The sequence below is a fragment of the Lemur catta genome, chromosome 7, assembly GCF_020740605.2.
Source record: "Lemur catta isolate mLemCat1 chromosome 7, mLemCat1.pri, whole genome shotgun sequence".
Classification (NCBI taxonomy): Eukaryota; Metazoa; Chordata; class Mammalia; order Primates; family Lemuridae; genus Lemur; species Lemur catta.
Window position 1 is genome coordinate 41951388 of NC_059134.1, and position 14621 is coordinate 41966008.

Sequence of the window (14621 nt, forward strand, 5' to 3'; positions counted from 1 at the left end):
CCACTGCTGACCTGGAGAACCCTGCAGCCTGCCCGTGGGCCAGTGGCAAGATCAGTGTACTTTGTTTTCAGTGCTCGAAAGCCTTCATGTTTTAAGCCCTTTGCCCAAACCACCCTCACTGACTGCTCAGTTTGGTAAGTCAGCGTAAGGTTCAGCAAAAAAGAGGGCATCTAAATTAAAGAACAAATTTGTATCACTTTGTTAGTGACAAACACAACTTCAGCAGTTTAAGTTCATTGTCTAATGGGGTCATTCTCCTTCCCCTACCCAAAATCAACTTTTAGGAGCCTCTAGGGAATGTTGACACACCACTGTGTAAATATTTGATTGCAGCTTAGCTTCCTGCCTGTGTTTTGCAGAATATTTGAATTTTGTCAGGAATAAAAGGCCCGCAGTGAAGCGCAGGTGATGGGCTGTAGGCGTTCGGGGTGGGTTTGTAGAGTCCCTCTGGACGGATGTCTCAGCTCCTCTGCTCTTCCTTCCGAGTCGCCCTGGCCGCCTGCTGCTCCTCGGATCCTGTCGGGCCCTCCTGCCTCCTGGCCTGGGCCCTCCCTGCTCCCTCCCTGGCACCGTCTTCCCTGGGTTCTTCTCGGGGCTTGCTCCTACCTTTCCTTCAGGCCTCTGCTCTCTAATCAGAGGGCTGTCCCTTGTCATGCTCTCTGTTACAGCATGGCCCCCATCTGTCAGCTCCCGCTGCTTTGTCTTCATAGCACTTTGCTCCTTGATGTCCTACACGTTTGTTTATTGTCTGTCTCCCTCAGTTAGAATGTGAGTTCCATGAGACTTGGAACTTTGTTTTCATTATTCTTTCCCTGCCACCAGGACAGTACGTAGCAGGTTGAGGTTGTCTTGTATTTGGTGAATCAGTGAATGCTCAGGTGGACCAGTCACCTAATGAATCTGTGTGTTCCCAACAGTTAATCAGTGTGCGGCATGTGGTAGGTGCGTTGGGAGAGTCTGAATGAATTGGTGAGTGAATGAATCTGTGCATGGTTAGTTTTCAATTCTTGGGTGCTCAGCAAGTGTTTGTTGAGTAAATGAATGGATGATAGAGCTTACCCACCTCTCTCTAACACCCACCCCCCGTGGGGTAGCTCCCAGTTTCTTTATTGGAGGAAGGGGTTCAGACCTGCAGTCCTTGGTGTGTGCTGTGGCTGTTCTTGTTTGGTAAATTCAGTCAGTCCCTTACTCTTTCTATCTCGGTATGTCTGCCATCAGCCAGGCTCTTTAATTAACTTACCATAATTCAGCTTAAAGATGAATTTTTCATTTTAAAGATGCTATAAACAACTGGCGCTTGTGATACTTGGTTGTTAATGAAGTTCGTGCTAGAAGAACATGAGGGCTGTCATGCATCTAGGAAAGAAGGGGCTGTCAGCCCACGCCCGGCCTCTGACATGTGCAGACAGGCTGGCGGGTTCTGGCAAAGTCCGTTTCTCCGGTTCCATAGCGTGCCAGCGTGGGGGCCGGGCCACAGGGCAAGTGTGCTGCGTCTTCCTCGAGGGTCATGTCTTACCCAAAGACTTGGAGGAAGTAACATTTAAAAATATTTTTAAAGATATGGTATTTGTTGGAGAAGAATTAAGCATGGCTTAGTAAAGAGCAGGCTGTGGAACCAGATTGCCTGGGCTGGACCCTGTTCCCCTACTTACTCGCTTTGTGGTCCTGGGCAAGTTACATAACCTCAAAACTCATTTCTTGAATGACAGTTCTATTTGTAGTTCTTTGAGAAATCTCTGTACTGTTTATGGAACACTATTCAGCCATGAAAAAAGAATGAAATCATGTCTTATGCAGCAACATGGATGGAACTGGAGGCCATCAGCTCAAGTGACACATGTTCTCACTTAGAAGTGGGAGCTACATGATGTGTACTCATGGACAGAGAGTGTGGAGTGACGGACAGTGGAGACTCAGAGGTGGGGGTCAGAGGGAGTGGGTGATGAGAAATTACTTAATGGGTACAGTGGACACCCTAAAACCCCTGACTTCACCACTGCGAGATCTGTGCCTGTAACAAAATTACGCTTGTACCATAAAGTTATACGAGTAACAAAAGACTCATTTCTTCCCTCTAAGATGGGGGCGTGTGATGCAGCAGAGCCAGCAGGGTGGGGATGTTGTCAGGGATGTGAGAGCCACAGAAAGGCAAATGTTACACATGATCACTTGACATTTTAAGATAACAGAGGAGACAAAGGAAATTTTATTCTCGTGCTGGCTGTGCCCCAGACCTGGCCTCCAGGGATGGGCATTCAGTTGCCTCTGCATATTTCGGATGGAAAAGTAAGAGAAGCACTGCCTTTTAACACATTGACTGCCATGCTAGAAAAAAAAATTTTTTTCCCTGGGGCCACGCTGTTTTATTACAAAAATAGAATAAAACTTCCAAAACAAAATGATCCTTTCTAATTTAAAGAAAAATTTGTTATTTTTTTATTGTTTTCTGTGTGTGAACTGTATGCAATGCAATCCATGTTTTCAGAATTAAATTGCCAATATCAATTGTAACAATATCAACAAGGAAGATTTTCACAAACCAACTGCAGAGTTTTGCTTCACGAAGCCCCGGGCTCAAAACTAGTGTGAGTTAAATACAACTCACACGGCAGTTAATGTGTTAAAAAACCCTGTGCTCACAATTTGCTGGCTTGCATGGTTTCAGGAATTCTTCCCCAACCTTGTCTTAGTCTTGAGCTGTCATAGAGTTGAGCTGTCATTAAGGAAGTGATAAATTAGTGATGCTTACTTTTAGTACCTGCTGTCTTAAAATACCTAATTGAATAGCAAATGAAGTTGAGGAAACCTACAGGTTTGGATAAAGAATTGCCATTTAAGGAATGACAGCACTTAGAAGAGCTTGTAGCTTTTCTGAGCATTTTCACACACATGACTTCCATTTCATTCTTATAACAGCCCATTTATCAAGGTAGAGAAGACTGCCAGAGTGGAAAGAGACTTCGGTAACTCTTGGGTCCGTCTCTTTAATCTGATTCCTGAATCCCATTTGTCTTCCAGGCTTTGCCTGGTTTCTCCTGGAGATGGAGAGCTCCCTGGCCCAAAGGCCACCCAGTCTGTCTCCCTGTAACCTCCACGCATTGGTTCAGGTTCTCCTAGAGCCACAGCTAAACCTAGCAGTTCTTCAGCGTGCAGCCTACGCCCGTTTGATGGGCAGACCTCTGGAGCTGGTGTTTCCACACCTCGCCTGGGCCCATGATTTAACCATTAAATGTATTCAGTGTCCGTGAGAGGCAGCCCTCGCTGGTAGGTCTCCTTAGTCCAGTGGTTTTCAACTGCAGGTCACAACTCATTGATTGTGAAATCTCTTTTGTGGATCACAACCAGCATTTTTTTTAATGAAATAAAATATCAGAATGTATAATGATACGTACTTGTAAAACTTTGATTTCAGTTTGTGTTGTGTGTGCTGCTCTTATATTTCTTTCTGTGCATCATAACCATTTCAAAAGCTGTTATTTTGGACCCTCTTACACGAATTTCAAGTTAGATCTTTATTTAGTTGTTTTTGTCTTTTCCTTAGTTGAATTTGCTTCAGGTCAGCTAGTTAAAAACAAAGTTGCTGCATGTGAGGTTGCTGATTGCTACTGATTTAACTCGAATTCCTTTATAAAAGAAGGGCAGTGCCTGCTGTCCAGGGCTAAATAACAAGATCCGTGCAAAAGCTCTGCTTCCTTCTTTCCTCGCTCCATCTTCAGGGAGAGGAGTTGGCTGTGAGCATCTGGGGAGCTTTGAGCAGTCTTAGGGCGGGTCCTGGAAAGGCAGTGTTTCCTCAAGTTTGGAAGAGCCTCCTTTGCTGCAGATTCTTAGAAGGAACATGCGAGGACCAGCCTGTGCACATGTGGGCTGCTTCCGTCTCCAGATAGCTCCGAGCCTAGAAATAATCTCACAACTTGGCCTGAGAAATGTGACAGTAACTCAGGCTGAAAAGGGAGGGACGTGGCTTGGTGGAAAGTGCAGACTTGAGAATCCAGCAGTATTTTCTGGTCCTAAACTCACTATGTTGGGGTGGGTGGGGCGACGGCAGGTGTGGAGAGAGGGGAGATTCCTTGGACAGGCCATTAAGCTCTTTGCACAAGGGTCAGATTGCAGATGCCAGGTCCTATGCCAAGCGCTTTTCCTTTGCAATCTCATGTGATCCTCATGTTGTCTTTCTCTCACTTTGTCATACTGGCCAGACGAAACCCCAGTCGTGTTTAAATCTAGTCCCTGCTGCTTCTGCACCTGTACCTGGTTCCACCCTGACTGGCCTCTCTTCAGATAAGTGGCTCTAACTGGAGGTGGCCTGTGCTGCCAGCTGTTGCACTGCCACCCTGTCACCCACGCGGCCCCTCCTGGGCAGCTCTTTCATGTCTTCTCTTTCTTCAGACTTGCAGCATCTCCCATGCTCCTGCCTCCTGAGCTGATGCTTTTCTTCCTGTAGTTATTTTTTTCATGCAGAGTTATTTTGTCATTATTCCCTATAATGGAGACGGTGATGATAGCTAATGCTTACATTCTGTGTAAGATGTGCCAGGCGCTGTTCTCACGTGTCAGTTTACTAGCTATGATTATTAGCCCCATTTTTCAGGTAAGAAATCTAAGGCACAGCAGGATCAGGTAACCTGCCCGAGGTCACAGGCTGATAAAGGACAGAACTGGGATTTTAGCCCAGACACGCTGCTTCCGAGTCTTCTCTGTGCTCCCGTTTACTGCAACATCTTGGACATCCGCCTGCTCACTGCCTCCCGTGTCCCTGCTCCCATCTCCTCTCGGACGTACTCAAATCTTGCCCCTGCCCCCTCTCCACCGCAGCTGCTCTCAAAGTCACTGAGGATCTGCATGTGGCCAAACCAAACCGTGAGCTCCTTCCTTCAGAACTCTTTCTTCACTTGGCTTCTAAGACTCCACGCTCTTCCTGGTTTCCTTCCTGACCCCAGTCTCTGTGTCTCCAGTTTCCTCCTGACACCACGTCCCAAGGCCTAGACCTGGGATCGCACCTGGGCCGGGTCCTCAGGCCCCGCCTCTTTACTCACAGCCCCACGGTCCTGTCTCCAGTGCAGCTCTCCCTGCGCTATCCCTGTCCAGGTGCCTGCTCCTGGCCCTGCTAGGGATGTCGGGAGGATGTCAGACTCCCGCTCTCCCCACACCCCAGGCTCCCCCCTCGCCTCTTCCCACCTCCCCAAGTGGCAACTCCATTCTTTTGGTTGCTCAGGCCAAAGAGTCTTTAGTCCATTTTCCTTTTCCATCCACGCCGTTTCTAATCTGTCAGTAAATTGTGTGCCTCTACCTTCGAGGTGCACTCAGCATCTGACCACTCTTCACCTCATCTGCCTGTGCCTGGGCCAGCCACCGGTCTCACCTGAGTAATTCATGAGCCTCTTCGCTGATGTCTTTGCCTCAGCCCTTGCCCCCTGCGGTCAATTGTGCACACAGAGTTCTTTTAAAATGTCAGCAGCATCCTCGGTGGTCCCCTCCTGCCCTCTGCTGCTCCCACTCTGACCTCTCGGCGCTCCCTCACTTTCTCCAGCCTTGCTGGCCGTCGTCTTGCTTCTCATATGTGCCAGGGATGCCCACCTGGGGGCCTTTGCACGCACCCTGCCCTGCCTGGATCGGCACAGTCCCTTCCTCGCTTCCTCCGAGTCTGCTCCAGTGTCACTTTCTGTTGAAGCTTCCCCATCAGTCACTCTAAATTTGCAGCCTCTGTGCTTCCAGTCTCTATTCTCTCCGTGATACATAGCATCTTCTGACATGTGCTCTGCTCATCTATTCGTTGCCTGTCTCCCCTCCTTCCTTGTGAATGAAGATAGCTTCGTTACGCGATGACCACATTTTCTCCTGTGTTGTTCATAGCTGCATCGTCAACATTGTTCCCTGGCATATAGACTGTGCTTAAAAAATATTTGAATGATAGGTATTTTTATCCCTGTTTGACAATAGCGTAATTGGAGGTCTAAGAGGTTAAGTTACTTGCCCAGGGTCACAGACCCCAGCATTGCCAGAATGGGACTGACCCCCCTAATATGCGCTTAATTGCTCTGTGTGCTGCTTTTTCTTGTAAAGAAAGGACAGTACAATGACACGCAGAGTCACTGGGAGAATGAAACGAGCAGTGCACAGGAAAGTGCTTTGTAAACCCCAGTGTGCTGAAGAAGTGTTACTTATCTAATTTGTTAAGAGTCCTAGCTTTTCATGCCTGTGTTATTCAGCAGCCCACCCAAATGTTCTTTTGTGTTCCTGGATTTTTATTTAGGAGCAGCTGATACTGCTGCTGCCAAATTACATATTTTCTTCTTCCTTCTGCCCTTGGCAGGGGGTGTGTGTGCACGTGTCTCTGTGTGACTGCTTTTATCAGTCTATAGCTCAGATTCCCACTAACCCCCTCCCCTGCCCCCCCCACTGGCCTTCAGGTCTGGAGCTTCCCCGACCCCAGTCAGCAGCAGGGGCAGTAGAGCCGGCACCTGTGTGGCTGTCATTGTTTGTTCATGTATACATTCTCGGGAAGATGCTTATGTCATCAGCAGGTGCTCAGCGGGTGCCAGGAGCCCCATCTTGCACGACTCTCCTGGCAGCCTGCCCTCCCCCTGCCCCCACCCCCACTCTGCGGCAGGCTGGAGTGAAGTGATCACAGGCCCATTATGGCTAAATACCAGGGACATAAAATGAAGCGAGCGCACTTGATGAACCACAGAGCTGCTGTTCTCAAGTGTGGAATTTATGTCTCCCTGAACCCAGGGCAGCTTCCCCAGGCTCGTAGCGTAAAGCAGTTTGGCCTTTCTAATGCTTCATGTTATAACGACACAGCTGTAAGGGGAGAGGGAAGAGTGCTCCCCGCACACGCTCTTCTCATATGTTGTTTATTCATTTGCATTCCTGAGGAGAAAAATGCAGTCCTTTCCTTAGGCAGCACCTTCGACTGTCTGTTCTGAAGACAGGAGAGCTTCGGCGCTTTAGCGAAGGAGCGCAGGTTGGGACTAGGCCAGCAGTGAGCCGCCCGAGCCTGGTTCTGAGCTTGCACGGAGGGTGCGGTGGGAGGCGATGGCACAGTCACAGCGACTTAGCGTGGACTCAGGTCGGGGCAGGCTGTACCCGGTGGGCACCCCTCCAGCAGTCGGTGACATCCTTGGCTCCCCTAGTGCTTTTTCCCTGGGCAGTACAGGGAAGGGTAGAGAGCTGCATTTCTCCCGGGGGCCTTCGGAGCGGCCTGGCCCTCTGCTGGGGATTTAAGCAGGATGTCGCGCATCTTTCAACCCCACTGCCCAGCCCGGGGCTCATGCAGCAATAGCTTCCAGGAGTCCGGCTAGCTTGACTGTGAGAACAGACTTTATCTGCTGCCAGCGAGACAAGTCCACAAGACAAGTCCCGTGTCCCCCCCAAGGACACAGGGAGGACACCCCTCCCTGTGTCCTCAGCCTCTGGAGCTGAGGGGCAGGAACCAGACACAGAATCTTGTTCTGTGTCCCATCGGTCCCCGTGCTCTGTAGGGGTGGCCCAGGCCCTGGAAGCTGCTGTGTGCAATGGGGGAGCACTTCTGAACCAGACAGAGTGGGGCTGGAATTCCAGCGGCACTGTCGCCTTGCTGACCGCCCCAGGCCTGCTCTGAGCCTCAGCTCCCTTGTCTGCAAGGTGGGGGTGACAGCCGCCGGGGGGCCTAAGTGGCTAGGGCGGGGGGCTTTAGTGCAGGAGCATCTAGGAATCGGCAGCCACTGTTCCTGCTTGTGAGGTGGTTGGGACGCACTGTGGGGTCACACAGAGAGGGTGGGTGGGCTTTGGAATCAGCTCTGGGCTCAAATCCTCATTCATTTGTTCATTCATCAGATATTTAATGAGTGTTTATTATGGTTTTTCACTGGAGCCGAGACTGTGCTGGTTCTCAGTAACCTTTGACCTTAGGCAAATCACCATACATATCTGAATCTCAGTTTCATTGTGTAAAGTGGGGGTAGAAATGCCAATCTTGTATGACTATGGCGAGAATGGAATGAGTATTTATAAATGGTAGCTAGCTAGTTATTTATTACAGAATTTTCTGTTCTAACTCTGGTTAGTTGCTTAAGATGAACTGCTTGTTTTAAAATAGTCCAGCTTTGATATTCAGTCCAGCAGATGTTTATTGAGCACCTGTTGTGTGAAAGGCGTCATGCCAGCCCAGGGGGTAGCATTACCGGCAAGACACATTTGCAGTCGCAGAGAAGCAGGGTGTCAGAGGCCAGCCAGCGTGGCAGGGGCCAGCAGGCCGTGCTGCAGTAAAGGCTCAACCCGCGTCCTGAGACAGCGCTGAGGGCACAGCTGTTGCTTCTGCCGACAGAAGCTGGCGGAGACCGTGCGCGAGGGTCGACCACGGCTGGGAGAGACCGCGGCAGGCGGATGACGTGAGGGGAGAGGGCGTGCCAGCAGAGGTCCTCATCAGCAAAGGCACAGAGGTGTGAGCGTGCAGGGAGATGTAGCAGTTGGTGGCAGTGGGTCCCGTGCAGTGGGAAGAGGCCAGGAAGCACAAACGGGGCTGGGCTGTGAAGCCCGGGGGGTTCTCAGCATTGTGGGTTGAGCCTGTGATGTGCTTACAGCAGGGTGGGATGTGCTCCGTATTGCGTGGGGCCACACAGCGCTGTCCAGTAAAAATGTATTGCAAGCCACTGATGGAGTTTAAAACTTTTCTAATAGCCACATTAAAACAGTAAACGGGTGATATTAATCTTAATATATTTTATCTAACCCAACATATTCAAAATATTACCATTTTAACATGTAATTCGTGTAAAAAACCTTTAATGAGATATTTTACACTCTTTCTTTTGGTGTTAAGTCTTCAAAATCTCCTGTGTGTCTTATACCACAGCATAGCCCACGGGACCCCAGCCACATTCCAAGTGCTCAGCAGCCGCCTGTGGCTCACAGCTGCCGCGCTGAGCAGCACGGGGTCAGCGGGGGTCGCAGGAGGGAGCTGGGGATGATCTTCATAATCCTGAGCCTCCCTCCGTAGCCTGAGCCAGGCTTCTCCCTTCAAACTTTTGAACAAACCTCCCCAACAGCCAATTGGTAACTCAGGGGAAAGAGAAAAAACTGGGGGATTGATTCCATCACCCATGGTTATGTGGTGTCCCCTCCAAAAAGGGGTAGAATTCCGTGGAGTTTCCCAGCCTCACGTGCACCTCCATTGACAAGCTCCCTGGATAGCAGGTTGCCGTGTGCCATTTACTGAGCATCTGGGATGGCCCATTCCTGCACTAGGTACTTCAGATAATCCGTTCTTTCTTGTTTTTCAATAAATCTACAAAGCAGGTTTTCTTACCTGTTTTACAGAGGAGGAGAGTCAGGACATGATTTGGTACCTTGTCTGAGGTCGTATAACCACACATGGCAGAGCTGAGGCTCAAACTTGGTTTTTTGTTTTTTTTTTTTTTTTTTTTTTTTTGAGACGGAGTCTCACTCTGTTGCCCAGGCTAGAGTGAGAGCCGTGGCGTCAGCCTAGCTCACAGCAACCTCAAACTCCTGGGCTCAAGCGATCCTTCTGCCTCAGCCTCCCGAGTAGCTGGGACTACAGGCGCATGCCACTACACCCGGCTAATTTTTTCTATATATTTTTAGTTGTCCAGCTAATTTCTTTCTATTTTTTCGTAGAGACGGGTCTTGCTCTTGCTCAGGCTGGTCTCAAACTCCTGAACTCAAACGATCCTCCCGCCTTGGCCTCCCAGAGTGCTAGGATTACAGGCCTGAGCTATCTCGCCGGCCCTTCAAACCTGCTTTCAAACCGCTCCTCCTGGCTGTGTTCCTGTGTTCCTACCGCTCCTCCTGGCTGTTTCCCTAATAGGATCCAACACCCTACATACACATTATAATCTCTAAATTGGAGATTATACAATTACGCATAAAGAACTTAATCAGCATGTGTGTATACATGGATATCTGTATACACATATACTAGGAAAAGACTGGAAAGTTATAATTAGAGAAAATTCATAAACTTAAAAAATTCTGTGTTACAAAATGTGTTCTCCCTTCCTTTTTCTCTGCTTTCCACTCTCCGGCCCAGGCACGCTGGGGACCAGGTGGAATGTTCCGGTGCTGACCTGTTGCCATGGGCTCATGTTGGTGGGGGTGGGAGGGGTTAGAACCAGTGGAACTCAGGCATTTGTGAAGTTTCCATCTCCCTGATTAGGGGAGCCAGAGGCAGGGGCAGTCGTAAAGCTGGAACTTAGCCGGTGGCGTCAGCTTCCATCCTGCCTGAGCTGCTTGCTGGGAAGAAGCCAAACGAGCCGTGTGAGCTTCATTTTGTATTTCTCCTTTGCCAGGGGCTGGTGAGCAACGAAGGGCCCACAGAGAGGGTAAAGGGCAGGACGATGTGTGGGCTGGTTGGAAAGATGGGACTGTTGGGTTTCTGGAGTCAGGCAGATGTGCATTTGACCTTTGACCCTGCCACCCCCTACTTTTGTGACAGTGGCAAGGCCTTGGGATTCCTTACCGTAAAACCAGAACAGTCGTTTCAGCCAGGGCCCTTCACAGTGTAAAGTGCAGAGATCCACCGGAGCCAGCTCACGTCAAGAGAGGCGTTCGTCGTGACAGACAGATCAGGATAGGACGTGGAGGGCTGGGCCTTGCAGGGCCTGACAGGAAAGACAGGAGTCTCCTCTCTCAGCCTCTTGTCTCCCACCTGGCTTCCCAGTGCCCATATCTGTGTGATTGTCCAACTTCAGGGTCCCTTCATATTTGTTAGATTCTTGAAATAGAGGCCAGTTGTCCCAGCTGCTTTCTGAGGCAAGTCCACCATTCATAGGTCCCGGCAGAGGCCCGGCCACCTGGTGCAGGTGGGGTCAGAGTGCGTGGTGACGCCATCCTCACCGCTCGGAGGGAGGCAGGCATGGGCAGGGAGGACGGCAGGACAGGTGTTTCTCTGCCACATTGCTTTCCCACCCTCCAAGACGATTACTTCATGGCTTCCCTTTCCTCGGGGCTGCCTCCCGACTCCCCAGGCTTCATGCGGAAGCCCTCTCCGGTTTTGTCGAGAAACTTGTTCCCACCACCACAGCGTAGAGCCACCTCTCCCGTCCCCGCCTCCCCTCTCGTTGAATTGGAAGGTGGCCTTTGCCTCTCAAAGGCAGGTCTGTCCATCTGAGTTCTCACCTCGTTCCTACAGATACCCCGTCTTTTTTCAGCATCAGGTTTTCTCCCATTCTATTAGACCCCTCAAACATCTCTGGTTTCTCTCATTATTTAAAGAAAGGAAAATCCTTTTGGCCACACATGCTCTTCCACGGAGCTTCAGACTGGCTGTCTGTCCCAGTGTCTGGGGGGTGCTGGCCTGCAAACTGTTTACCACAAGTTGCCGAAAGATGAAGGAGCTTGCACCAGGCAGTAAATCAGCTGTGCCCTGAGCGTGTTCCACGGCAGAGCTCCCCGGTGAAGGGAGCAGTGTGCTCTCGTACATTCTGGCACAATCCCCGCTGCCTCCCCAGACGGGCAACAAGCAGTTTGCAGCCACGCTTTAGCGGTCGTGTCTGAGCCTCGCCTCTCACTCCCCGGAGTTACTCGAGGCGGTTGGTCTCCACTCACCAAATTCGGTAGCTGCTACTTCATTTTCATCTTAATTATCTTCTCAGCAGTGACCTTGACTTTCTTGGTTCTCTTTGTCTGTCTTCTTCACTTGTCCCCTTTGCTTGCACCTCCCTGCCTGGCCTGTAGCTGTCAGGGTGCCTCGGGCTCAGTCCTGGGCCCTTTCTCTCCACCTCGCCCCAGAGCTCTCACCTAGTCCAGCCGCTGGTGAATTCCAAATATAGATCTGCAGCCCAGACCGAGCTCCTGGCTCATTTATCCAGCTGCCTCCTTGATATTTCCATGGCAGTTTCTAATAGGCATCCTCACACGCGGACAGGTGTGAACAGAGCACTGCCTGTTCTTTCCCGAATCCGCTCTCCCCGTGCCCCTTCCCTCTCCCGTCATGAGCCCGGATCACCACCCATGCAGTGGCTCAGGCTCCAGACCTTGGGCTCATCTTTGCCTCCCCTCCCCTCACTTGCCATGCCCAGTGTCCCTAGGGCCTGCTGGTTGTACCCTCAGAACATAGCTCCATCCTGCCTCCCCACTGACCGGCCCCATTTCTGGGCCGCCAGCCCCCTTCCCTGGGCTGCTCCAGAGACTCCCTTTCCTCCCGGCTGACCACCCCGAGGGAGCTTTGCGATACCTGTGCTTCCCTGTGCCAAGCCCTATAGTGCCTTGTGCCACTCTTAGAATAAAGCTCTTCACAGAGGCCCTGCAATGCCCTGGAGGACTTGGCCTCTGCTGCCCTGTGTCATCTCCGGTCCTCTCCTCCTGTTCCTCTCACTCTTCAGGAAGCCTGGCCCTACCTGGCTCAGTCTGTTCTGCCTTCTGCCTGCCTTTCCCTGCCTTTGTCCTCACCAGAGGGTCCCCCTTCCTCAGCTGTCATCTCAGAGATGCTTTCCCTCGCTGCCCAGCCCCACAGGTGCACGCGAGCAGGGAGGCTGCCCCCCACAGCCTGGTCATTACCCAGGATTCAGACCAGCACGTTTGTCCTTTGAATCCTGAGCAGACCGGCACTGTCTCTGGCAACTTGAGATTTTTTCCCAAAGCCTCCAGGAACTTCTGAGTGCATCTCACAAATGTCAGGAGCTGGTCATGGTGGAGGCTGGTGCCTTTGTCCACTGCACATGTGTGGGAGGATGCAGACGGCTGCTCAAGGAGCCGGATGAAGTCAGGCGGCACAGCCAGAGCGGCGGGGCAAGAGCCCTGGGAGAGACAGCAGCAGGGTCTGGCAGGTCATTAGCTCCACGGGGAAATGGCCTCGGATCAGAGTGCTGCTAATGGCTTGTTTCTTCTTAAACAATTTTATGAGGCCGTGTGAGGGAGAGAATGGGCTGTGGTTTTGCCGCTTTGGACGAGAGGTGCTGTCCTTTGCTCTATTAGAAGCCATTTGGTGACCACTGGCAAGACATTTTTCTGCTTTGCTCTTTGTTATCCTCCTGTCTGCAAAGGGAGTAATAAAGCCTGTCCATCCATCGGGGCTGTGGGGGTGAGTCCAGCAGTGCCAGCTCCCGCGAATCCAGTGCCGGCTCAGTGCCAGCCCCAAGTTACACAGCCCTGTGAGTGTGGGCACCACCCGTAACCCACGCGTTTTCTTTTCAGATCCTCACAGTCATCCTATAAGACAGAAGTTGTTCTCATTGTTCAGATGATGACATGGAGGCCTAGCGAAGTCAGTGACTTTCCTAAATCCATTTAGCCAGTAAGGGTACGTCCTGGATTTGAACCCAGGTCTTTCTGAAAGGCCTTGGAAGATTTGAGAAGGAGAGTTGGTAAAGCCAGGGGTTCCTATAACTCTCAGGCCTTAATAAAGTAATAGTGGATATTTTTTTACCCCTTAATCCTAATTGCCTGATGGAATTTGCACATTGGCCCAAATGGAGCTACTCTGAGTATTTGCTTTTGACTGGCAGTATGTCATGCTAGCACAGTAATGTTAGTCATCTCATACCTTAGGAAACTCTGCCAGACTGTGAAAAAAAAGGTTTTGGGGTCTATATGGGACAAGAGGGAGTGGTAAGAGATTAGGATCCCTTATAAAAAAAAACACAACAGTATCAACAAGACTTTTCCCACCAAGGAATCCATATTCTGCCACCTAATACAGTCACTCAGGTGTAAATGTCATTGTCCCCATCACGGTGATGACAGGCCACCCAGTGCCCCAGGACAAAACGGCATACAACATGTGGCATCGAAGTCCCTTTGATAGAGGAACGTTGGTATACCAAGAGTCCCTAACTGCGCTAGTCTCGGGCACATTATAATGGATATTTGTCTCTGTTCCATCCCTGCCCGTTGCCCAACCCCTACCCCACTGCATTTAGAAAGTACTCCCCCTACTACGGAAGTGGGGAGGCTGTGGGCACACGGGGCCCAGGCTTGGGCAGTCACACGCACGTGGAGCTGGTGATGCAGAAAGCCGGGGCCGTGGAGGGTTCATCCTGGAGACGGTGGCAGCAGCCACATGTAGTTTCCGGGGGCGCTCGTGGTGGCTCAGCACCTCCTGGTCAGAGCCAGCAGGCGGTGACACAGGCTGTGGCTTCCTTGCACTGGGAGCATGGACTGGGCCCTGGTAATGGCAGCGCAGCGTCCCTTCTCCTGACCATTTTCTGAGCCTAGTCCTCTGGCTTTTCTATTGTGAGATGTCAGAGGACTTTAAGTAAACTCAATTTAAGTCAGCCAAAGTCTATTTCTCTTGCTTAAGAGTGAGAAGCAGACTTTTATAGAGATGTTGCTCTGTAGTTATCCAAGGGTTTTTCTTCATTCCCTGGCCCCTGACCGTTCTCCTTTGCCTCTTGAGCGTCTCCACGGGCCCCAGAGTTGACCACGAGAGAATCGCAGGCTGAGTGGGCAGGACTGTAGGCTCCGCCGGCTCCAGTCATTGTCAGTCTAACCTAGGTGTCCACTCTGCCATCGTGCACCCAAGACTGTGACCCTGTGAGGACACAGCCCAGTCCTTCATCTCTGTCCTCAGCTCCTCAAGCAGGAGCACAAAGCAGGTGCTTGGGAAGCTTTGGGTGAAGGGGCAGGGAACCAACAGAGAGGAGTTGGCTCCCCTGGGCTTGGGCAGGGAGGGAGCTTCATGCCCG

General features: G+C 51.0%; 1 protein-coding gene across 4 annotated transcripts in view; it reads left to right on the top strand.

The window, feature by feature from the left end:
- SMCO4 (single-pass membrane protein with coiled-coil domains 4) overlaps positions 1 to 14621 on the top strand; it is a 57305-nt gene that overhangs the window by 41514 nt on the left and 1170 nt on the right. The window lies entirely within an intron of this gene.